A 24,454-nucleotide genomic window follows, 5' to 3' on the forward strand; every position below is an offset into this window, starting at 1 on the left:
GATATCCAAAATAAAAAGATGGACTCTTCAGCATCCCAGAAGGTTAATAAATACTGGGCTCAGGTGGACCAATGAGAGGTGAGTTCAGTCTGTGCGCTCTGCGTGGGTTCCCAGGGTGTGCAGATTGGCTGAGAACTCATACTTCAGAGGGTCCCATTGCATTTGTTATTTCCCAACGGTAAGTGCCTGCAGTTGGGTTGTTTTGCAGGGTGTTGTATATAGTTTTTGTGCTGCGTGGGCATACAAATGTATTGTTCAGTTTTCTAGGTTAGGCACACTGCAGCACCCTTGCCAGAAAGAGCATCTAGGAAACTGTGAGAACAACTGTGGTTTTCAGATGTGCTGTAAACATTTTTATTGAAGTCAAAAGTGAATGACAAAGGTAAGAAAAAGGGTTTTTCATTCTCTAAAGGAAATGAATGAATGACTTACTGTCTTTGAGTGACGGGCCGGCCTCAGCAAGAGGCCCAGGAATTTCCTAGGGGCAGCAAGAAACCCACTGGGAAAAAAGCCAAAAGTATGTTTGAGTGCTGTTTATCCCTAATGCAGGGATTGTCCATAGAGCCATAAACCACCAAACGGCTCCTTCCTCACTAATTATCCAAGAGACGATCATGTGAAGTAATTCTTTCCCCCTTGTAAGCCATCCAGCTCTTCTCCTTTTGTGTGCATTTCCTTGCAGGTCACATTTCAGCACCTGTCATTCCCGAGGTAATACATGATGAGAGATTAAGAAGCAAACTGAAACCCTACAAAGTGGAAAAGAGAGAGAAAAGCTTTTGGTTTTGTTTGTTTTTAAAACCCAACTGGAGCATTTCCTCAGCTGATGTAAATCAGCATGGCTGCATTGAAGGCAGTGGAGTTATGCCGATTGACACCAGCTGAGAATCTGGCCAAAGTATTTTTGATTACCCTGCATTGGAGACCTTTATAAACAAACTAGGAAAAGCCATCTCTCTCTTTCTGTAATCAAGGCCTATACAGAAGATATTTAAATCTGCAGTAAAGGCAGATACTCTTGGTGTAAGGACATAAGGGTTTGTATTTTGTAGGTTCTTTCTATGGAGGCTAGATCTTTATTCTTAGTTTTCCCGTAATACGTAAACTCTACCTCTTTTAGGACAGGAACGTGTGGCCTTTTATGGATCCAGCTTGTTCTCTAACACCCCCACAACCACTCCCCTTCCCCAAAAGTTATTGTTCCTAGAAAGTAGTGCAATGCCAATGGAATGTTAATTGGGGGGGAAGTGAATAACAAAGTCCACCCTCCTGCTAACCTCCCCCTCCAACCCCCATCTTAACGAGCAAATTGAATTTATTTAGACATTGAAGGTCCCCCCTCTCCCCCAAGCAGGACTGAAGTGGCCATTTTGCTCTGCTGGGATTTTCTGCTGTTTCTTTAAGGAATTAAAAAAAATAAAAGGCTATTAAAAATATCTTTCCTCTACTTTGCTGTTGTGTGAGGAGCTGGGCTGTACAGTGTAAAGGCAGAAAGGGAAGTGAGTTTGTCCATTTCTGTAGTGACTCTGGCCCCATTTCCTCTCGTGGGGAAGGATAGATACACATTTTGTGTTCTCTCCTTCCAAGCTCATTGGTAAGTTGTCAGTTCGGGGCAGTGTCTACGTTAGGGGATCATACCCCACAAATACCACTGGTCCCACCAGTTCAGCTGCACCAGCGTTAGCATTGCTGCCCTGACTTTCAATGCCTTGACCACCATGGTAGTGAAACCTGCTGAACTGATTTAACCTACCACATGGGTGAAAATGAATGAGACGCTAGGGCTTCTGATGGTGTTGTCACTGACAGGGCTGGCTCTAACTTTTTTGCTGCCCCAAGCAGCAAAAAAAAAAGCGCCGCCCCGCCGAGCCCCCCCCGCCGAGCGCCGCACCGCCGGAACCCCTCCCCCCTCCCCCCGCGCCGCCCCCACGCTGAGCGCCGCGCCGCCGGAGCGCCCCCCCCCCCCGGAATGCCGCGCCGTGCTGCCCCCTGCCACCCCAAGATTGGCCGCCCCTTACCAGGAGCCGCCCCAAGCACGTGCTTGGTTGCCTGGTGCCTGGAGCCGGCCCTGGTCACTGACTTGGTGGTTGTCCTGGGGGGACTTTTGGGGAGTACATTTTCAGAGTGCAGGTGAATCTTCGCAGTGCTTGCAACATGTTTCAGGATCAAAGAGCCTGATCCACTGAGAATACCCACTAGGAGCCGTGCGCCTGGCACTGGGAAGGTCAGTTCCTGTATTAGGGTCTCTGTTGATGCAGTCACTGCTCTGACACCGTATGCCAGCTGCAGCCTTCACTTTTAAAAACGAGATCGTGGTTCCTGGAGCTGGACGCAACTGCGCCTGGAAAGTAAGAGCCTTCCATACTCCTTGTTTGCTTTGGTTACATTCCATGAAGGTGTAGGTCTGGTGCAGGGGTGGCCAAACTGCGGCTTGTGAGCTGAATGTGGCTCTTTTACAGTTAAAGTGCGGCTCGTGGAGCTCCCTATGCCCCCATTTTCTGCCTACCAGACTGGGGCAGGGAGAAGGCTCGGGACTTCTGCCAGAGATGACTGGTGCCTGCTGAGAGTGGGGGGAGCACAATTTAAAGATTTGCCCCCCCCCAGGCACACACCCCATCTTGGGGCCGCCCCTAGACATTGTGGTGCCCTACGCAGCCCCACCGCGGGGGGAGTGGGTGGGGTGGCCCCAGGCCTCCGTGGGGGTGGGGGGAATGCCTGCGCCCAAGGTATGCGTGGTTTGCGTATGGGTAAGGACGGCCCTGCCCCTTCTTACCCTCACTGGTCCCTCCCTGAAGCTCTCAGATGTTAGCTCCTTATGGAGAGGCAATGGCAAAGAACTGGGAGTTGCAGGGAGGGGCCGCTGCTTTAGCTTGTTGGGGAGAAGCAGCAGCAAAAGCAGTGGCTCTCCTTGCAGCTCCCAGCTTCTTGCTGCTGCCTCTCCCTCCCCCACATGTGGTCTCCGGCTTCTGCCCAGCGGGGAGGGGAGGGGAGGGTCTTGGGGCTTGAGCCCAGCACAGTGTGCCTGCCAGGGCTCGGGGCTTTAGCCCTGGCAGGCACCTCCCACAGGGCTGAAGCCCTGAGTCCTGGCAGGTGCACCCTGGCTCTCAAACTTTTGAAGATTGTCGTGTGTGGCTCGGACAGTCAGTAGGTTTGGCCACCTCTGGGATGGTGGCTCTTAGCAGAGCCAGTATGAGGCAAGGAGGGAGCCATTGTGGTTTGAGTTAGGACTGGCTAGACAACAGGGACATCATTTTCTATGTGGCGTAGAGGGGAGGGGAATTGCACTCCCCAGAGCTCTCATAGGTTTAAGTGCTCCCCTCTCCTCCCCTCCTGACTTTGCAGGATAGACTGACATCACCTAATTCTGAATGCGACCCAACTTCTCTCCCTCCCACCCCACGATTTTTTCTGTAATGATGCCCCCTACTAGACAATGGGAGGACTGAAAATATGGAGGGGCTGGGACTGCCAAGACTTGTGGTGCTTGAAGTGGTAATTGCTTTGAGATGCCATCCATTGGGCTTCAGATTTTCTGGTTGAATAGACCAAGTTTGTCCTTTCTGGTGTTGGAAATATTGAGGCCAGTTATCTTGGGTAACTTCAGTTCCATGCAGATAATGCACAAAGCCATGTGTGCTTCCCAGCGAAGTGGTTTTAAATTCTCCAGCAGGTGGGTCAAAATGGAAATTGGGCAAGAGCTTCATTTAAATAAAAACAATAGAAATTTGTATTTAATTAAATGGGAAAGTGAACAGTTCAATCCGAGTATCCTCATGCTCTTTATTTTGATATTGAATTTATTTTAAGCTGTCCCCATGCTTTCAGTTTTCAATTTGCGGCAGATTTGTGTAGTGCATCAACTACATTTGTGGAAGTTGCTGAGGAGGGGAGTTCAGTGTGGGGAGTTAGGTTTTAAGCACATTAGGAGGATGTTTCTGCTGGAATTAACAATGTTGACATTTCAATGAGCATCTTTAGGTTTCAGAGTTAATGCTCATTGAGATAAATGGGGCAGTCCACACTTCTCTTTTGGGCATCCTGCAGACGCAGGAAAACAATGCTGTAGCATTTTACACTGACTTAGGCCTGTCCATACTGCAGCTTTTAACCCAGTTTGCAACCAGTTACTGGCATGGTAACTTTCTAGCAACAAGGATACTTAAGCTCTGGACTAGGCTTCCAAGGGAGGTTGTGAAATCCCTGTCATGGGAGGGTTTTAAGAGTAGGTTAGACAAACACCTGCCAGGTCTAGGTTTACTTGGTCCTGCCTCAGCGCAGGGAGCTGGACTCAATGACTTCTTGAGGTCTCTTCCAGCCCTGCATTTCTGTGATTGTATGGTGTCACTGCAGCCCATGGGAAAAACAGTTAGTAACCCTGGGAGCTAGCAGGCCCCTCCTAGAGACCTGTAACCAGTTCAGCAGGTCCCATCCTTCTCTCTCCCAGTGGTAGGACAGACCAGAGCACTGCTGACTGCTCTGTGCATGCCTGTCCTCCAGGCATTCGGTTTCCTGCTGAACCAATCTGGCATACCTGACCTGATTTTCTCAGAATGCACTTCTTCAAACCTGGTTAGGCGGTACTACAGGTGTAGGTGTGATGGCAGACATGCTGTCAGGGGGACTCAAACTGAGCAGTGTTACTTGGAGTGAGTCAGGTGATGCTGTCTCTGTCCAGTTACAAACTAGAATGTGAACAGGGCCTTACTGTGGTGGTGTCCCCGTCGGTAATATGCACATTATATAAACTCAGTGTTGGAAATACCTAGCTCAGGCTGTAGTTACCCAACACCTATAGCTCTTGCTTTCAGCTTGTCCTCATCTATGCATAGATTATAAAGCAGAGAGCTCTTTTAGAGGCACAAGATTTAGATGTATGTCTGTGTGTTGGGGTGGGAGAAGGGATGCATTTTTGCCTGTTTCCCACTGGTGAATGGGACCTCCCTCACTTTAGAGTCAAAGTTTTCATTAACTGGAATCTTCACATAAACTGCTTCCTTCCCACCTGAGCTCTGCCAGTCCCTGCTGCATGGAATCTGGTGTTGGTTAAACTGTCTGACTAGTTTACATTTGCAGGTGAGGTGAGGGAGGGGACAGTTAACACAAAACTGGTGTAGTTTTTCTGGTCAGCAGTAGGAGTTACTGGGTCTGTTTCCACTGAGTCCAGTTGCAAGAGGAGTAAAGTGAAGGGCACTGTGAAATCCCTGCATTGTAAATCTATGTGAGTGAAGTCAGTTTACGAACAGTCCACCACTGACTGCTTTGAAATCCCCAATGGCAGCCGGCGAGGAGAGTGTCTTGTATTGGGAAATGCCTTGGTGATGAACCTATGAAAAAGTCACAGTTTCTCTGTCTCGGCAGAGGTTCCTCCCACCCACCCCCCTCTCTCTCTCTCTCTCTCTCTCTCTCTCTCTCTTTCTTTAAATCTTATTTGCAAAGTTTTTAGGGGCTGGGGCTAGCCTCTAAAAATGAAGAATTGCGCGGTGGCTTCCATTAAGTACTTCGAAATCTAGGCAGCTCTTTTTCCATACAGGTGGCTTCCGTGGACCTGAACAGAGCAAATTTCCAACTGACTCTGGAGTGCAGAAGTAGAGAGCGCTCTCTCCCAGTGTAGGGTAGCTGGTGTGCTGTAGGTGTGGGAACAGCTCCCCCGCAGAGCAGGGCTATAGGATCTAAATGTGTGGAGTTCCCCTTCCCTGTTAGGGACATGGGGGGAGGGGATTTGAACATGGAAATTGTCCCCTCTTAGGGTGGGATAGAAGGGCCGCCTGATGAACTGTCTCCTTAGCATGGAGTCAGTTTAGATTTTGAAACCTTATGTGGAGCTGTTTCTGCAGAGGCAGGAGAGTGTTCCTGGTATTGGCTGCTGGTATCTTGGCTTGCATTGCAGACTTCCGTCTCCCAGGCTGCTGAGAGACTAGTTAGCCATGCTGCGCTCCTGTGAAGATGATACCGCCTCAGTAACCAGAGGCATTCTCAGAATGTGGCATGACACCAGAGCGGGGCAGACAGTGTCAGGTTTGAAACCTGCCTCCAGGAGGTGAGTTTGTGAGGTCAAAAAGCCACTTCCCCCACCCCCTCAGTTGCTTTTAAAATGATTTAACTGACTTAGAAATACCCCCACCCCTTTTATTTTTCAGTCACTTCTGCAGTCAACTCAAGATCAAATAATATCAGAATAAACCTGTTCAGCTGGATTTTAAAACAAATGTCATGCCAGCTTCTTTGAAGACCCCTAAAATATTTTTGGACGGGGAGAGGAGGACTTTGGTGTCTCGAAAGATCTTTAGTAAGTCATGTACCTGCTTCAGTAGAACATCATTTCCCCCAGACAGTGGCTCTGTGTTACTCTTCTAGGAAGTGCCATTTGGGTTCCCAAGACGTGCTCCTCACGAATCCTTCCCCTTCTGAAAAAATAAATTTTACTGTCCGTTTGCAGCCGACGTTGGCTTATGTTATATGGGGCGTGTGCTGGAAATTGTGAAGGAGAGAGAATTGGCTATCTGCGGTGTGCCTCCTCCACTTAGCTAAGGTTTGAATACAGCCAGACCAAACCCAAAACCTGGATCTGAACGCTCCAGATCTCTGCGGGATCCTGAGATCCGTGCGTCTGGTTTGGAACTGGGAATAGATACTGTTGAACGTTTGGCAGCTCCTCTCCATTGCTTTCCTTCTGGGGTGCTCACTATGGAGGAGAGTGAAGATGCGAGTAACTTAGTTATCATAATTTCATGTGAAGATCAGGTGTGTGCAGGCAGGCCCAGTTTGGTGAAAGCAGAAGGGAGGGACCTACCAGATATCCTTGTTGCTATAACAAGTGTATTTGAATACTTAATGCCCTCCCATGCCCCCCTCGTCCCCTGCAACCAGGTGGAACTGGTATGGAAAGTGCAGGCTGTTCTGAGCCCTGCTGATCTAGCACTGCTGCTGGAGCTGTCAAAGTAGTGAAGATGCATGAGACCATGACCCCCCCCCCCCCCCACACACACACACACTTACACTTGTTCACACTGGCTCGACAGTGGGAGAAGAGCACACTCCATCTTGGGAAAAGGAGGGTGTGCTTTCGGGATGCACTTTGCCTTAGTCAGCCATGATGCTTCCTGCTGCTGCGAGGCCTCTGGTCACCTTCAGAAGTGTACCCAGGGTCTTAAAGGCACAGATTGCCTCCCAAAAAGAAGCTTGTTCCCCAGGCCCTGCTGCCCTGTTCAAGCAGCTCTCTGCTGCAGTGCACACCAGGGCCTGGGGCCCTGGAAAGTGGTTTGGAAGTGAGGTAATGAATTTTCCCATGTGTTGCTTGCTTCCCATCCAGAAGGGCTCTGGAATATAGCACTGGTGCAGCTACATGCCCTCCCCAGCTGGGGGGAGATGCTGTATAGCAACAGATGCTCATGAAGAAGGGTGGCTCATGTCTCTCATTCTCCCTGTCTATTCTTAGAGATTAAAATTATCTTCCCCCTCCAGTCCCTTTAAAACACAAACACCTCCCAAAGCTCCAGCCAGTCCCAGCAGGCTCTGACCAACTCTTTTCCTTTTCCCAGCTATCTTTTCAAGTGACATGCAGAGCTTTGCACAATTCTATATTGAGTGCTATTCACCCCCTACTCTCCTCCGAACATAAATCTTTCAGCATATCAATGTGTGCGTTAATGTCAGGGTAGAAAATACCAGAGACCAGGAGGAAGCGAGTGCTAGAAGTTTGGAAAGTGGCATTTAGCTCCCCTGGCAGCCCAGTTTCTTGTACACAGGGTCCCCATTGTGAAAGGTTTTATATTTAATGGTAAATATAACTATTAGCTCCAGTGCTTGGTAGGTTGAAGCTCTCCCTCTGCCTCTCTATTTGATGTGTATTTCAGTTCCTTAAAATCCCAGGTAAAATCCCTATTAAGAGCTAGCCTCTAGCCTGGGCCAAACTCAGAATGAAATGAACAATTCCAAGCAATCGGTTTGATCTTTTTGCACTGGGTCAGATTCTGATTTCCCTCCCGACTCTAGCTGTCTCAGCTTCTTTGGCTCACCCTCTTTCTCTGCTGCTTCATCTGCATACTCTCCCATGCTCTAGCACTCTCTCCTGCTTTTCCTTCTCTGTTTTCCATTTGCCATCTCTCTAGCTGCTACCCCTTCTCCTTTTTCTCTACTCAGAAGTGGCTTTTTGGTTCCCCTGAGAAGTAGGAAGCATGCACTGGTATTTGATTCCATGTCCGGGAATAAATGGGAGCGTCGTCTTTGCATTGCCCAAATTGCTTAGCTACAGGAGGGCATTGCAGAGCATGGCAGTAAACCTCATTCCCTCCCCCTCCTTTCAATGCAACGGGAGAAAGGCAGGGAGGCAAAATTACTTTCTGAGTCTTCGAGATGCATTTAGAGACTTCTTATTTGTGGCTAATCTGCATATTTATGATTGTAACAGGGTCCACACCCTGCCCCTCTTCCTGGGGCCTGCTTGCTGCCCCCAGTAAGGCTCAGAGAGGCTTCAGGGTTGTGCAACACCCGTGTCTTTATTCACTTAAGGTTATCCCACCACCAGTGTCTATCTATATACAAGCTTTACAGATTTAGTCACCTCCTTTACAGGCTGAGTCAACCTTCAGCTAGGAGGCCTCCAGTTGCCTGCCTGCCCGCCCCACAGCCTTCTCGCTCCCTCCCAGTCTTTATCACCCTTGGCTTGTCAGACCAGCAGGTGTTGCCAGTCCTCAGACCAACATCAGACCTTTTCCATCAGCCCCAATCTGTTTCCCCTGATTGGAGCTGACTGGGCAGGGGCTAATTAGGTGTTTTTGCACCAGCACACTGCTACAATGATTAAACTTGTGGCTGTCCAACGCTGGAGGGTTTGGAATGAATTAAAGCTATAGGGGACATGATCTTTAGAAATAAAATAATCATTTTTCCCTCCCATTAGCATTCACTCCGTTTCAAAGGTTCTCTGTGTGACATGGATTTGCTGCACTTTCATGCTGGGACTGCAGGGAGATGGCCAAATCTTCCAGTCCTGTTATTTCATTGGAGGGGATAGGTAGGAAGGGACAGTGTTAAATGTGCCGTGTTGTTTTAATGGCATACAAATCTGCTGTTGAATAGGGACTTTGATGCTGGAGAAAAGTTGAAGAAAAGAGAAGATGGGCACAAAAAGCAATTTCCTGTGCCTCCGCTATTCCATATCATTCCTTTTGCTGCTCTGGTAGATCTGTGGTTTTTAAATTCTCTCCCTCCCTCCCACCCACCCACCCTCAGTCCTGCTTCCCCTCCTACTTGATCTTGCAGCAAAGTCTTAATCCTCAATTGATGACATCAGTCTGTTGCCATGGAATTATTTCTTCCTCAAACTGGGTGCTTCCCCTCTGTCTCACACCAGTTTTGTCTACACTAGAGCATTGGAACTGTTGGTAACTCACCTAGTGGGACAGCCCTCTGTAAGCAGCTGTGGTGCAGCGAGTCCGGACAGCTATGTTGCATTGGGTGCTGATTGGTTGGAGATTTGCCCTGCATCCACACTGTGCTACCTACCGCAACTGCACATCCCTCTGGATACGCACCCCGCAGTTTCTGGCACAGATCCTGGAAGTAGTGGCTTCTGGGAAGTTTCAAAAGGCCTTCTGGGGAGCCCAGGGCCGCATGCGAGAAGACATCTAGCTGCTGTAATCAGGGCCGGCTCCAGCTTTTCAGCCGCCCCAAGCGGCAAAAAAAAAAAAAAAAAAAAAAAAAAGCCGATCGGCGGCACTTCGGCGGCAGCTCAATAGTGCCGCTCCATTCTTCGGCGGCAGTTCAGCGGTGGGTCCTTCACTCCCTCTCATCCTCTCTTCAAAGAGGAAGAGAGGGACTGAGGGACCCGCCGCCGAATTCCCGCCGAAGACCTGGACGCGCCGCCCCGATACCGGACGGAGTGCTGCCCCTTTCCTTTGGCCACCCCAAACACCTGCTTCCTTTGCTGGTGCCTGGAGCCGGCCCTGGCTGTAATTCCTAGGGAAATCCCATGAATTCTCTGGTGCTAGCACCATTTCCTCTTTGTCTTCACAAAATGGAGGCTAAGATAAATGCTCAGCTCTTGCTTCTCATGAAACGTTCGTGCTGGAGCTGAGGAAAAGCAGGTCTGAGGCATTGGGGTAGGCTAGATATTCTGGTGGTACGTGCACCCGACCAGATACTCAAAGTAGCAGGTTGTGGTGTTGATACTGCATCATTGCCAAAGCCAGTGCCAGCTCGCTGTACGTATAGATGATCTTCAGGGGGCAGAAGCCCACTGCTGGGTCAACACCACAGTCACAGACTAGTAGGGGGACTGAGCTGTTCTGAAGACTGCTGACAAGCAGCAATGGCTGTATAACTTGAGGATGAGGACGCAGGCTGTTCTGTGGGGGGGATGTGAAGAGAGATTCTTAAACCCCAAGTCTGCCACCTACTGCTCTGGGATCAAAACTGTGCAGCAAGGCAAAGAGGATGGGGTGGCTGAGTGAATAGGGCACTGGACTAGGACTCAGGAGACCTGGGTTCAATTCCTGGCTCTGCCACTGCTTTGTTGGGTGACTGTGGGCAAGTCATGTCCTGCTCTGTGCCTCAGTTTCCCCACCTGTAAAATGGGGATAATGACACTGGCCTCTTTTGTAAAGCACCTTGTGAACTGTGACTAAAAGTGCTGTAGAAGAGCTAGGTAGTATAACTATTATTAATAATACATGCTGTGTGACAGTGTGATTGGGTTGCAGATCACTTCCTCTTATGGCTGAATATACCTCCTTTAGCTGTGATCTAGTCAGATCTCCCAAGCTTCAGTGAGCAGCACTGGGCCTGCTCGGCACTTGGATGCAAAAAAACCAATGTTGCTGGAATTGGTGTTGGTGATTCAGTGGGTGGCATTCTTCCATTGGGGTCAGTATGGACTCGGTCCCTCTGTGTATCCTTTGGGGGAACTTTGCTGTTGGAGGCAGCAGTCCTTTGGATGAGACTTAAAACTGATGCCCTGACCATCTAGGGTTGTTAAAGATTGTGTGGCACTTCTTGCAGGAGTGGATGAGTGCTAACCTCAGTGTGCTGTCTGACCTCTTAGCTGGATGATTCCCTTCATTCTGCCTCCCAAAATACACCTTGCAAATTCAGCTGGATAAAGTATTCTCTACTTCCTGCCCTGAACTGTTGGGAGCTGTGAGATATCAGTGTACAATCCAGACCAATGAGTAGCTGTGTCACCTCTGCCCTCTAACCTGGGGTGCCCTTTACAATGCCTTGCTGCTGTAGCCTCCAGCATGCAAGTCATTCCCAGACATATCTGTGTGTGCTGCAGCCAGCCAGTCACACCTTGGCTCTAACTCGCCGTGGTTATGCTGCAGGGTGACCCCAATGCACCCATAATCTCGGATCTTCCCACAGAAATGTATGCCCTGTACTGCCCAACTCTCTCCTGGACAGTACAAATATGTTAAGTCCTCTATTTCTTTAAGGGAATAGTATGCACACAACTTGTTACCCCAAATGGAGTTACACAGACTCTTCGACTTGAGCACACTGGTTTAGATAAAACAAGTTTATTAATGACAAAGAGAGAGATTTTATGTGAGTCCAAGTAATGAGGCATAAAATTCAGAATTGGATACAAGAAAAAAAAATGCTTCCCATATAGTTAAAACTCACTAAAATCTTGTACGTTCGAAGAATTTTGGGGGGGATCAATAGTAAATTTTTTGCTGTTATTTTTTCATAATTGATAGTTTCTTCTTCAGCAGGGTCTGCCTGCTGAATAATGTTCTTCTGCCGAGAACTGCACAAAGAATTGCCCTCCTGTTATTCTGGGAGTGAAGATGCCCTGTGAGCAGATGCCCCTGAGAGTGTAGCATTTTATTTAATATTTATAGTATGGAAGTGCCCTTTGATCTCATCAGACATCATTTCCAAATGTCTTCCCCGGCTGCAATGTCTGGAAGGAGAACCCAATTCTTTTAGGCCCCAATTCAGGGACGGGCTCAAGCACATACTTACGTAACATAGATTTCAGTGGGACATAAGCGCAGGATCAACTTTAAGCACATGCTTAAGTGCTTTGCCTTAGGCTTTGTGCCTTCGGGAGCAGGGACTGTGTTAATTCAGTGTCATTTACAGAGCAAAATGCACAGTGGACACTTAATAAATAATACCACAATAAGACAGACAGATCAGTGACTCCGGTGATTCATCTGATATGAAAAATTCCATTTGCATGATCTGATAATAAAGTAAAACTGGACTTGGTCATATGGAAAAGCAGGGAATTATTTATTTATTATTTAGGTATATTAGCAACAAGAAGAAAGTCAAGGAAAGTGTGGGCCCCTTACTGAATGAGGGAGGCAACCTAGTGACAGAGGATGTGGAAAAAGCTAATGTACTCAGTGCTTTTTTTGCCTCTGTCTTCACGAACAAGGTCCGCTCCCAGACTACTGCACTGGGCAGCACAGCATGGGGAGGAGGTGACCAGCCCTCTGTGGAGAAAGAAGTGGTTCAGGACTATTTAGAAAAGCTGGACGAGCACAAGTCCATGGGGCCGGATGCCCTTCATCCGAGGGTGCTAAAGGAATGGGCGGATGTGATTGCAGAGCCATTGGCCATTATCTTTGAAAACTCTTTAATCGGGGGAGGTCCCAGATGACTGGAAAAAGGCTAATGTAGTGCCCATCTTTAAAAAAGGGAAGAAGGAGGATCCGGGGAACTACAGGCCAGTCAGCCTCACCTCAGTCCCTGGAAAAATCATGGAGCAGGTCCTCAAGGAATCAATTCTGAAGCACTTAGAGGAGAGGAAAGTGATCAGGAACAGTCAGCATGGATTTACCAAGGGCAAGTCATGCCTGACTAACCTAATTGCCTTCTATGATGAGATAACTTGCTCTGTGGATGAGGGGAAAGCAGTGGACATGTTATTCGTTGACTTTAGCAAAGCTTTTGATACAGTCTCCCACAGTATTCTTGCAAGAAAGTTAAAGAAATATGGGCTGGATGAATGCACTGTAAGGTGGATAGAAAGGTGGATAGATTGTCGGGCTCAACGGGTAGTGATCAATGGCTCCATGTCTAGTTGGCAGCCGGTATCAAGCGGAGTGCTCCAAGGGTCGGTCCTGGGGCTGGTTTTGTTCAATATCTTCATTAATGATCTGGAGGATGGCGTGGACTGCACCCTCAGCAAGTTTGCAGATGACACTAAACTGGGAGGAGTGGTAGATACGCTGCAGGGTACAGAGGGACCTAGACAAATTAGAGGATTGGGTCAAAAGAAATCTGATGAGGTTCAACAAGGACAAGTGCAGAATCCTGCACTTAGGACGGGAGAATCGCATGCACTGCTACAGACTAGGGACCGAGTGGCTAGGCAGCAGTTCTGCAGAAAAGGACCTAGGGGTTACAGTGGACAAGACGCTGGATGTGAGTCAACAGTGTGCCCTTGTTGCCAAGAAGGCTGACGGCATTTTGGGCTGTATAAGTATGGGCATTGCCAGCAGATCGAGGGACGTGATCATTCCCTTCTACTTGGCATTGGTGAGGCCTCATCTGGAGTAGTGTGTCCAGTTTTGGACCCCACACTACAAGAAGGATGTGGAAAAAATTGAAAGAGTCCAGCAGAGGGCAACAAAAATGATTAGGGGGCTGGAGCAAATGACTTATGAGGAGAGGCTGAGGGAACTGGGATTGTTTAGTCTGCAGAAGAGAAGAATGAAGGGGGATTTGATAGCTGCTTTCAACTACCTGAAAGGGGATTCCAAAGAGGATGGATCTAGACTGTTCTCAGTGGTAGCAGATGACAGAACAAGGAGTAATGGTCTCAAGTTGAAGTGGGGTAGGTTTAAGTTGGATATTAGGAAAAACTTTTTCACTAGGAGGGTGGTGAAGCACTGGAATGGGTTACCTAGGGAGGTGGTGTAATCTCCTTCCTTAGAGGTTTTTAAGGTCAGACTTGATGAAGCCCTGGCTAGGATGATTTAGTTGGGGATTGGTCCTCCTTTGAGCAGGGGGTCAGACTAGATGACCTCCTGAGGTCCCTTCCAACCCTGATATTCTATGATTCTATGATTTAAAAAGATAGAGCAGCCTAGAGACTGGGATAATTCTATGTTTGTAATTGAAAATCCAGACAAAGTAAGGCTCTGCATTTATCCGAGTGATTTAAATGAAGCCAATAAAAATTACTCGATAAAACTCAGTAAAAATTGTTGACAAAGCAGCAGCTAAGCTCTCAGAAGCAAAAATATTCTCAGTATTAGATGCGGGATTTGCATTTTGGCAAGTAAAAGTAGATGAGTCAAGCTCTAAGCTAGTGACTTTTAATACCTCATTTGGAGACTAACCAATGTAAGCAAACGCTGTTTGATATTAGTTCTGCTCCTGAGGTATTTTTTAAGGAGTAATTCCATAACTATTTGAAGGATTACAGGTGTTCTAGTTATAATGGATGATGTTTTAATTTGGGCTAAGGACTGTCAAGAGCACAGGGAAAGACTTAGGGTTTGTCTTAGACTTAGCAGTTGGGAGGGGGCTTCCCAGCATGGGCAGACAGACATGCGCTATCTCTGTTCGAACTAGCGCACTCAAAATAGCATGGCCACACTGCTATTTTTTGCACGCTAGCTTGAACAGAACTAGCATAGGCCTACCTGCCCACACTGGGAAGCCCTGTTCCAGCTGCTGTGTAGATCTACTCTTAGGCACGTTTGGCAGCAATCACAAGGAAGATACCTACCACTGAAATTTAAAAAAGGAAATAAATGGTCCAACAGAAGCTGCCTCTATGAGCCATAAACAGAGTAAAGTTGGTGTAATAGCTGATCCAGATAAGATAAAATAAATCAAGAGTTGAAATGCAATGTAAAGGGGACGTCAGGATGATAAAATTTTTGGCAAAATTCATTCCAAATCAATAAGCCCTTAAAGGGGCTACTGGAAAATGACATAGACTCGAACAGCCATTGAAGTGACTAGCACCCACCCCCATCACTAATCCACCAATTTTAATATCTTGCAGTTTAACTAAGACAGTTACGTTGTCAGGCAATGCATCTTCTGAAGGACATAGCCTTAACCAGAGAAGGCAACTCACTGCATTTGCAATGAGATCCCTAAACGAGGTAGGAAGAAACTACACCCAGATTGCAAAAAAAATGCTAGCAATTGTTTGACTATCTTAAGTTTCATTAATGTATATGAGGGAGTAATAAGAGATGCACTGTAGGTGGGATAATTTTTTTTACTGGACCAAGATATTATCTCACCTACCTTGTGTGTGTCTCATCCTGGGACCAACATGGCTACAACCACACTGCAAACAGCTATGGGAGTAATAAAATATATGTGGAAACCAATCACAAACCACCTGCAATTTCGTTCTAAAAACCCCCACTGTCTTTAGCAGCTCATACAATCCAACTGACAAACCTGAAGTTGCGAAGATAGAGGGGAATAGGTGGATAGATGGAGAATCATTCCCATGCACAGATGTCAGTATTAAGAATGAAGGAAAAACAACCCTCCCTCCCACCATAAACAGTAACATCTGGAGCAGCGTCTAATGGAAATAAAGCAAGTAAATGAGACAGAATATCTATCTACTTTAGCTGAATTTACCTTTCTTTTTTGGCTCTGCCTTAGGCACAGAAATGGTAATTATCAATAGATTTTGTATGATTGATAATCTTAGTGCGTTACTACCCTTGTCCATCATTTCCCCTTCATCTCTGGGTGGGGTCAGCTTCAGAGAGGATGTATTGGTGGTGGGAAAGTTTCTGGAGAATCATTTCTATTCCCTTCCTGTCTCTCTCTTGTGGGCAGCATAAAAGGAAGAGGGGAAAAAGGGAGGCCACTATGGGTGACAGTCTCTCCCCTGCTGGGGAGTTACAGAGAGATGAGGTTGGTGTAAGGTAAGGAATTCATTTCGGACTATGGTCCCAGTTCTTGAACCCAGGTGTCTAAAGGAGTTGAGCAGCTAAGGGTGCATCTGTACTTTGAGCTGTGGGGTGTATGATTCACTGGAGGTGATGTACCCTCACCAACTTTGATTGAGTTACTGTGCTAATAGTCAAGTGTAGTTGTGAGCTGTGGGAGGGGCTGGCCAGCCCGAATATGTGCCTAGTGTCTCGGATGGGTGTGTGCTCGGTCGGCTAAGCTTTGCTGATGCTTGTGCCGCCGCAGCGACATGCTACTTTAGCATGCTAGCTGGATCAGAGCTAGCACAGGTGTGTCTACTGGAGCTGGGACTCGCCCCCACAGCTCCAAGTGTGGCTGGACCCTCAGGCTCTGTGAAGGGGTGTTTTCATGAATAGAGGCACTAGGTCAGCCTGCAGCATTTAGTCAACCACTCTGGCAAGGTCTTTGTGTATGTGGATCACCTTCTGTGATGGGTGTTGTCAGTCCCTCTGTCCTCCCACCCCAGACTTGGCAGCCCAGACAGATGCAGGAAAGCTGTGCTTACTGCCCCTGTGGCCAGGTGCAATGACAGTCTTACACCATGTGATCGTTTCTATATATGAAAAATGGGGCATGTACAAAACTAAAGCGGAGCTGTATGTGAACAGGTCCCTTGCTTGAAACCCGCTGACTAGCCAGTATACAGCATGCCCCTGGCCAGGAGAGTACCAATTTTGATCCCAGCCTCTGTTGATTTACACACAGACTCCAAAGTACAGCTAACCTTGCTTTCCCTCCGTTGGAGCCCTGTAATCCACCTTGCCCCCCCAACAGAATTCATCGTTGCTCAAACACTGCAGCAAGCTCCCTGTAGTGATACACGTGTCTCAGGTGCTTAATTCATATTCACACCCACACAGCACTTTTATTATTGAAGCCTAATAAGGAGACCATGGTAGCACCTGTATTCTAATTGCAGTTCCTCCCAGCCCTCCAGTTCCCTTGATACAGCAGCCTATCCTTATTCAGTGTTTAAGTCCCACTGACTTCAGTGGGCTCACTAGGGTGGTGAGGGCAGTACAAGTCCCAGGGTCATATGTTTAAGGCCAGAAGGGACCACCAGATCATTCAGTCTGACCCTGTGTATATCACAGGTTGCGAATACCACCAAGCTCCCACACACCAAGCCAACAACCAGAATTAGACCAAGCTACTACAGCCTTTAGGAGATTAAACTACTATGTGCCAAGGCAGAGTACAGAGGGACCGAGGTGCACCAATGCCTGAGGACCCTGCAGTGGCAGGGAATTGATTAAGCAAGAGGTACCCAGATGATCCTAGCAGATGACTCGTGCTCCATGCTGCAGAGGAAGACAACCCCTGCCCCCCAAGGTCTGTGCCAATTTAAGCTGGGGGGAAATTCCTTCCTGACCCCATGTCCGGCAGTCAGTTAGACTCTGAGCCTGTGAGCAAGAACCAGTCAGACAAGCACTGATCCACCCTGTGCAGTGTCCCATCTCCAGTTGTGGGCATCTCTGATGCTTCAGAGGAAAGAGACAAAAAAACAAACAAACCAACCAATCCAACAACAATACGGAATACATTGATACATGGGAGTGAGGTATGCAGGGGAGAGGGAAATGAATTCCCTTCCTGACTCCTGCAGGTGACCAGCTGAAGCCCTGAAGCATGAGACTTTAGGAACATAAGATATGAACTGGAGGGGACCTCAGGGCTGCCAAGTGCATCCCATGTCACCACAAGCAACCCCATCATACAATCCCGCTCATAAATTTGTAAAGCTCTGTCTTAAAACTTATTAGGTTCTTTGCCCCCAGAGCTCCTATTGGAAGGACTGCACCCCTCTGATGGTTAGAAACTTTCTTCTAATTTCCAGCACAAATTGATTCATGACCAGTTTATCCCCATTTGTTCCTATGCCAACATTGTCCTTTAGCTTAGAATGTGGGTAGAACAGAATAGGACTTCAGTCCATTCTAATCAGCAAAGGACTTAAGCACACAGCTAAGCTTGTGTATAAATGCTTTCCTGAACAGGGGTCTCAATGTTTGCTTGTACCCGTTTTATAAATCCTGGTCTAACAAGTGTTTGGATTTAGGATGCAGTTTGTGCCTGTTTACTTGCTGATTTATGGCTTTGCAAAATTCAACTTGCCCACTCCACCAGGATGAGGAGTGTTTTTAATTATTAGTTTTTGTATGGGCACATAAAATATCTTTAGTTTGTTCCTTGTCAAGTGAGTTGATTGTGTCTAGGCCGGTAGATCCTTTCCTGCAGTTTTGTGAGCCTAATTTTGATTTTGAGTCAGAAAAATACTCAATTTAAAAAAAAAAAGTGCTAGTACACCTACTACCAAAAGCACTGCACAGTGAGTGCAGCGCTGTGATAGCTCTGCCTAGGTAAGCATACCCTGGGTTCAGACTCCTCCATTATGTAGGTTCAGAGGAGGAGCCTCTTTGCATCTGAAATTTAGAAAACTGCAGGAAGATGCCAAAGCTGAGATAGGTCCTTGGCCTGGTGTCAGAAGTGCTGTAAACAGTGGGCCTGATTCTGATTTTGCTTACAGTGCTCTTACACCAGTGTAACCCCACTCAATGTAATGGAGTTATTCCTGATTTACACCAGCAGAGGTGAGATCAGAAAGGAGCCCAGCATCAGCACAGTAGCTGAGGTGCAAGCCTTGCCATATGGGCATGTGAGTTCCCATGTGGTGTACATGGCTTATTGCATGGTGTGCCACACATGCAGGTTGCAGCACATTTGCCAGAAGATAGTAGGCAGATTATAGTGTCTTTATTTCAGGAGCAGCAGTACAGCTGAAGGGCTTTACAGTGATGAGGATGTCATAGCACAGACTTTGCTGTGTCCTTTTTATAGGAGCTTGGCTTGTAGGAGAATTCTCTGCCTTTGCTACAAACAAGGGTTGTGCAGAAGGCTTAATGTCTGGTGGTCTTCGCTGTCAGAGGGTTCAGTGTGTGCCTCATAAGGAAACGTGGTGGTGGTTTGCTCTCCTCATGTTGTCACGTCTTCCTTCAATTATGGGATAAATGTTAATACCACAACCACCCACTAAACAGGCTCTGCCTGCCATGTCTTATCTTCTCGTCTCCATGCCATTGCAACGGCTTTACAACATCCTTAAGTTTAAAACAAACACACCCACACCCACCCCAGTCCCTCTGGATATATTAAAGCAGACCAGCAAATGTGCATTTCATTACCTAAAATATGCTGGTAGACCTAGAAAAGCAAGCAAACCAGAAGGAAACGGACCTGCAGAAATGTTTGGTACCAGATAAAATAGGAAAAGTGTTTTTTTTCCCCTCTCTCTCTCAACTCCTCCAACTGTGAATTCCTGGTTAAAGACTTGCATATCTGAGGGAAATCCAGGCACCAAATTAAAAAAACATGTTGTGCAGTACAGGGAGGAAAAAAGTGGGAAAAAATCAACAGAATATTAGATCTGAATTACTGCATGTGCTTTATTTTTCTTCTTAAAGGTATGTGTGCTTGGATACATGTATATGCAATAGGTAGCTATTAGATGCACTGCTCATTTTAGGGCCTGTTTAAGATCTGAGAATCAGGCCTTTAGGACTTGCCTACAATGGGAAATTTCAGGGGAAAAAATCCCATCATTGCTACGATTGGTTCAGCTTCACCAGTGATAACCCCAGAGAAGAAGGTGGTGGTTTCCATTGAGTTAGGGGCTGTCTACACTGAAAAGTTATATCGGCATAGCTACGTCTCTCGGAGGTGTGAAAAATGCACCTTCCTGAGAGAAGTAGCTCTGCTGACCTTAACCCCTGGTGTAGACAGCAATGGGTTGACAGAAAAATTATTCTGTCAACCTAGCTGCCATCTCTCAGGGAGGTAGATGAACTACGGTGATAGGAGAAGCCCTGCCATTGCTGCAGTGTGTACTCTGAAGTGCTACTGCAGTACTGCTGCTGTAGCGTTTTAAGTGTAGACATAACCTTAAGCATTGCGTTAAGTAGACTTGCTCTGAGCATGGCTAAATGACCTGGTGGTTAAAATGCCTGTGCTCTGTCTATGTGAACATTCCCACCACTGCTAGCAGCCGTTGTAGAGCTAAACTGGTGGTAGCAATGGTGGGAGATTTTAAAGGTGGGGGCAGGAATCCCAGTGTCAACACAGCCTTCATTTTTCTCCAGAGAGACGACACCTAAGTCTGAACCTATGTTGGAATGAAGTGGCCAAATAGTGTCTGTGGAAAACGGAATTCCTTGAAGCTGGTGTTTCAGAATTACTAGCTGATTTTGTGGTGAACCCATTTATGGAGCTTCCCTTATGAAAAAGTCCAATAGAATTTTATGCAGGGATGAAAACAGATTCTGTAGAAATTTAATGGGATTCTTTAGAAATCACTTTAAAAGCCTATAATAGAGAGTGGTGGCTTTGGTCCACAGAATTTTATAGCGGATATAGCAGGGTATCTTATCGGATGGTCAAAAGACTTGCTACATTATTATTTATAAAAACAACGAGGAGTCCTTGTGGCACCTTAGAGACTAACAAATTTATTTGGGCATAAGCTTTCGTGGGCTAGAACCCACTTCATCAGATGTATGAAGTGAAAAATACAGGAGCAGGTATAAATACATGAAAGGATGGGAGTTGCCTTACAGCAGGTCAGTGGCAGAGCCAGGACTAAAACCCAGATCTCATGAGTCCCCATTCAGTGCCCCACCCACTAAACACGATGCCTTATTTTTTTTTCCCCATTAAATTGGATGTGACTTTTCTATAAGATTTGATGTAGGAAGCCTACTTGCCATTGTTGTTAGAGGTCTGTGCTCCCAGGCCCCTCTGAGAAACTCTCATTCTGGTAGGGTGACCAGATGTCCCGATTTTATAGGGACAGTCCTGATTTTTGGGTCTCTTTCTTATTTAGGCTCCTATTACCCCCCACCCCTGTCCCAATTTTTCACACTTGCTGTCTGGTCACCTTACATTCTGGTGGTATTTGGCCACCCTGTGAGGTTGTGACAGTATTGTACAAAAGGATGTTACTGTTTAACAAAGCGGCAATGTTTTTCCCACCAGGAGTCACTGTTCCTCCTCACGCGCAAGAGTTTGGGGTCGTCCTCCCCTCTCTAGGAGAGATCTGGTCATTCTGCTGCCCCTGCTTATCCTGTGCACAGTGATTAGTCACCAGGCCTCCTTTCATACTCCCCTTTTTTCTCCTCAGCGCATTCCTGCTAAGTCAGACAGACACCTCAGAGATCCATTTCTGCTGGGCTGGGGAACTCCTGACACACAAATGCAGCCACCTTCCGAGAGGTACTGAGCAATGACTTCAGCAGAGATTGTGGGTGCTCGGCACCTTTCAGGGTTTGGCCCTCAGAGTGTTGTCTTCTCATAGAGGATTTGCTGGGCTCATGTTAGTCCATAATGTTGATTGTGTTTAGAGAAAGTTTTAAATTAAACCTCCAAGTCACATGGCAGAGGGTTCTGCCTTGAGGCTACAGCTGGGGACAACCTTGGCTCAAATGTCCCACCAATTTATGGTGCGTGTTGAAAGGAGCTGGTTTATAGCCGAGTTCAATGAGGCTCACTGGGTTCCATGAGACTCACAGGGCCTTACAGCAAAGATCCTTTGTATGTCTTTTAAGAGAGTGTTTCAGTGTAGCAGGCCTGGCTGGTTGTTCATGCCGAGTAATGCTTTTTAGTCATCAGCACATCCACACACGCTCACACACCCTTCCAATCCCCTCCGCTCTCAACCACACAGATGCCTCCAGAGTTCCACCAGGCAGGTCTCACTAAGGTGAAACACAACTGGGGACTTTCTGCTGGCAGTGTTTTTGCATGCAAGATGAGTCACTATGGCCGGCTGGGTCGATAATAAATGGTCCTGACTGTGGCTCTTTTGAAAGGTCTGAGCAGGAATTCCCCCCCTTTATAAGCTATATTAAAACAAAATCAAACAAAGGAAATTCCCCTACGAAAGAGCCTTTTAAAAGAATGTTAATGGTTCTGAGCTGAAGTTAGTCCTCCGTCCTTAACTCAATAGATGATGTCTGTTTGTCTGCATACTCTATCTTATCTTCAGTGTCTTTGCATTTCTAGCAGGTCCCTCACTGTTAATACCTTGCCACCACATATCATGTGCTTTAAATGTAAGGTGACCAGTCCCGGTTTTGGCAGCCTGTGTCCCATGTCCTCCAAAGCCCAGTTCCAGGTTGCAAAAAATACCCCAGGGCTAACTTTAGGTTAAAAGGGAAAATGTCCCCTTATTGTACCACAGTATCATGACTGAGCTCTTGGTTTTTGCACCATAGGACAAAACTGCCTGGTAGTGTGCTTGAAGGCCTGGAAGGAGCTTGGGGTGGTTCTTTGTGCTTTTTCTACTGTATGCAATTCTTTGGAGGGCTTGTAGCAGTGGAATTACTGAGCTGATTAGTGAGGTTTATCTAGCCTGAGATCTATCTGTCTTGTGAAAAAGATGTGGTTTTGATCATGATCTGAAAACAATTAAAACTATATTGGGAAAATTTTCACTAAAGCCCCAAGAAAACTGTGTAGGGGAAACAATCAAATTGAAAGAAGTAGGAGGTGTTTTTTTTTTTTTTTTAACCAGCATCTTCCCTAGTGCAATCCAGCTAAATTTAAAATAAAAAATATTTATGAAAGGACTAGGTCTGGCATCTGTAAGATGACTTTGAGGAAAGTACTAAGCCACCAGTATACAGCAACAATTTCAACTAGTTTCAGTTTTGAATTGATGGGTGAATCTCAAAACGTTCCAGGTTCAGTTCAGAAAGCACCCAGTTGTTTAGGCACTTACCCAAGGCACATGCAACTGTGTGAATCTTTTGGGTCTGGGAAACTGGGCTCAAAATATTGTGAGAAGCAGCTTTGTTATGGGATTTCCAGTACTTCCTGCCTTATCCTGGGCTGGAAACAGATTTTCTGGCGGTATCTTGGCACTTCTTTTTTCCAATTCCAACTGCAACTGGGAAATGCAGAGAGGAATGAAAGTTTGAAATAATAATAATAAATAATGGGGAAAAGCCGATAATGCCCTACAAAACTTCTAAAAAGATTCCCATTTCAGATGGAGGTTTATGGGGCTTTATCTAGGACAGTTAATTCTCCTGTCCCTAATAATGAATCTCTCTAGTTAGATTGCACCCTGCCCTCCTGCTACCATCAGGGGGATAGGGATTCCCAAGTCTCCTTTGTGGGTCTTAAGGGCTGCCGTGATCTCTTTTAATCTCCTCTTTTCCTTTTGAGCAAGTGGGTTTGGAGAGAGTGGAGAGGTAGAGGGAAGAGGGGCCGCCCTGGCTATCCCCTATTCATTGATAAGATGAGCTGTTGGGGGAGTAATCCCCAAAGGGCTTGTGAAAAGGGAGTGCTCTAGAGGAAATGTGGTTCAGAGGGGTGTGTCTGAACTCAGTTTTTCCAGGTGCTCCTCTTGGGATGGAGCAGCTTACGCACCACTCCTGCCATGCATGGAGCTTTGCCTCTAAGTACAGTCTAAGCCCTCTTTTTGTATCACTTAGGATCCATTCTGCTCATACCTGTGAGTCCCTTTGGTCTCTTTGCCTGCCAATGTGTGTATGTCCTTATGGTGGCAGAACTACTCAGCCTTGCGATGCTCAAATGGGTTACCTAGGGAGGTGGTGGAATCTCCTTCCTTAGAGGTCTTTAAGGTCAGGCTTGACAAAGCCCTGGCTGGGATGATTTAGTTGGGAATTGGTCCTGCTTTGAGCAGGGGGTTGGACTAGATGACCTCCTGAGGTCCCTTCCAACCCTGATATTCTATGATTGTATGATGCTTCAGGGCATAAGGTCGTTTCATATGTGGGGCGGTCAGGAAGGCATTCATATCCTTGTATGTGGAGTATAGTCTCCTGGCTAGGATGCTGGACTGAGACTCAGGAGGCCTGGGTTCAGTTCCCAGTACTGGTCTGTTGGCAGACTTTGAGCAAGTCTTTCCCCCCCCCCCCCGCTGTGCCTCAGTTTCCCCATTTGTAAATGGGGATAATGACCCTGACCTCCCCTGGAAAGTGCTTGAGAGCTGCAGATGAAAAGCTTTAGATAGCTAGGGATTACTGTTATTGCACAGATGATGCAGGTACCTTAGAGAAAAGCAGGGTGAGGGATAAAAAAAAAATCCCTGTATTGTACCAGCTACTAACCACTGTCAAACTGTGTGGAGCATTAATCTGGTCAGGCATGACAAACCTGATGTCCTTATGTTGTCACATCCTACGAGACGTCAGAGGTAATAGTCCTTACAATTGAGGAAGCACGGAAGTCTGGCCAATGAGATTATGATAAATTCCTGTTTCATGCAAAATGTTTTACTGCTGCAACTAAAATATTTATGTCCCCTCTAGGAAACTGACAGGTGCTAGGATGTTGTAATCAGTTCAAACTCAAGAATAGCATGGCATGTCTGTTCTCTGACTGACCTCTGGTCCAGGGGTCAGTCAGTCTTTCCTCATCTCCCCTTTTGACAACTTTCAAAGGTATTCAGTGGCATTGCATTCAGGAATCATGATTGTTCTAGCTTGGGAAACCTCAACTAAGGAAGATTAGCCCATAGTCT

The sequence above is a fragment of the Emys orbicularis genome, chromosome 10 (assembly GCF_028017835.1).
Source record: "Emys orbicularis isolate rEmyOrb1 chromosome 10, rEmyOrb1.hap1, whole genome shotgun sequence".
NCBI classification, from domain to species: domain Eukaryota; kingdom Metazoa; phylum Chordata; order Testudines; family Emydidae; genus Emys; species Emys orbicularis.